Below are 1,986 nucleotides of genomic sequence, written 5' to 3' on the forward strand. Positions count from 1 at the left end.
CCGTCCGTGCTGCTCACGCCACAGCCGCCTTATGCCGAAAGGCGTGCAGTCGAGATAAAAACGCGGTCAGCGCTATCAGCCATCTGTGAAAAAGGAAGATCGCGACATCGCGACCAGCATTTCGCTTCTCAACCTGCCTTTTCTTCCCTCTTATAAATTCAGACTTTTCTTGTTCAGTTGGGTGTATTTGCTTCTTTTTTCCCTTTATTTTTCTCTTTTTGCACAATAATGAGCAATGTCGGCTTTCTTTGATGCTTCCCTGTGAGACCAATCCCTCTAGTGGATATGTGCCATTTCCCGAGGGCACAAACAAACAAACAATTTTCGTGTGGAGCAGCATAGTTGCTCAAAGGGAAGTAAAAGAGGACGACGAAAGGATGTGGGTGAAACGTGGGCTCTGTGCCGAACTTTTCTAAAATGGCATGATCAACAATCGCCTAGGGCAACATGGCGAACCCTCAAGAAGCCGGTCGGCCCTCATCAGCCGACTTCCTTTCGCCGAGTCCAAACTCCTGGGACCCCATTTGCTTCGAGCACGAACAGCCGACTCCGCAGTGTCTTCTGCGAGCCAAGCGTGACATCATGGAGATCTTCGCCTCGCAGCCCGCTGGAGTGTTCATCGCTCCTGCAGACAACGACATCACCAGGATCGACGCACTGATCCTGGGGCCCCCGGAGACCCCCTACGAAGGCGGCTTCTTCCATTTTCTCATCAAGTGTCCACGAGAGTACCCGATCCAGCCTCCGCGAGTACGCATCATGACCACGGGTGGAGGCCAGGTGGGCCTCAACCCAAACTTCCACCCGGACGGCAAGGTTTGTCTCAGCATCCTGGGCACTTGGCCGGGACCGGCCTGGTCTCCGGCGCTGTCCATAGAGAGCGTGCTGGTCTCGATTCAGTCCATCATGAACGAGAACCCTTACTACAACCACCCGCAGTTTCAGACGGAGCGTTCGCCTGGCGATGTCAACCATTACAACACTCTCATACAGCACGAGACCATCAGAGTGGCCGTGTGCGATGCCGTCGACGCCTGTCTCAAGGGTAACTCGCCGTGCCCTCCGCCGCTCAGGGAGGTTATTCTCAAGTCCTTCCTGGAGTTCTACGACAAGTACGAGAGCGTTGTCAAAGCCCAGTTGCACTTGACCGGTTCCCTCATCAACGACCCTTTCGGCCTCGCGACTGGCCTGTACCAGTACAAGGTACTGCTGACGCGGCTCCAAGACCTGAAGAAGCAGGTCAACAGCAGAAACGAGACTGGTTGCGTGGAGGAAAGTAAGTGACTGCATTGTAACGGGTCCCTAGGAAGCCAAGCACTGCCGTCCAGAGCTCAGCCGTATCATAATCGGTGAACTGCTGCAACTAAAGCATCTGCTGCCATGCAAGGAGGAGGTTGTGAATGGATTTAGACTTCAGCCATGCACAGCTGAAGCTAAATAAAAAGGGGCCACTGAGTGTATTCATTGGCAAACGCCAAGATCGTCTTAATCAAGTCGGTCTGTCTACAGTGCTGCATAATCTGCGGTCATGCTTATGAGACTAACGTAAGGGACATTGATTTTACTTGACAGGAGTGTGGGAACGGTGCATGCATATTCACTAAGGGCTTCACGGTGTCTCGCACTGCCACGCAGTTCATGTATTCGAACATTTGTTTGCCTTGATTGACTTACTGCTTTGCATTCTACCAATGGTCGGCACCGTATGTGACGTCATGAGCTAACAGTTAACAAGCCAATGCATCTCACAGCCAGATATCGCATCGGAAGTGGTTCCAATAATTTAATATTAAGATATGAATCAAAAGAAGAGTGATTACAAAATCCGCTTCAGTTACTGAGCCCAAACTCGTTCTTCCTACGCAAAAAGAATTCGCGCACTGCAGTAAGGAAACATGGATGAACTGGTTTTTTTTTGGTCTAGATGTGCTGGAAAATGATTTGGGCTCCGTACCGTAAACGACAGGGCACTTGGCATCTCGTAAA

At 51.2% G+C, this 1,986-nt stretch overlaps 1 pseudogene; it reads left to right on the forward strand.

The window, feature by feature from the left end:
- Positions 1 to 279: 279 nt before the first annotated feature.
- Positions 280 to 1,284, forward strand: LOC149365393 (ubiquitin-conjugating enzyme E2 Z pseudogene; annotated as a pseudogene).
- The last annotated feature ends 702 nt before the right edge of the window (positions 1,285 to 1,986 follow it).

Source organism: Amblyomma mixtum, chromosome 1, assembly GCF_055824585.1.
Source record: "Amblyomma mixtum isolate Tamu chromosome 1, ASM5582458v1, whole genome shotgun sequence".
Classification (NCBI taxonomy): Eukaryota; Metazoa; Arthropoda; class Arachnida; order Ixodida; family Ixodidae; genus Amblyomma; species Amblyomma mixtum.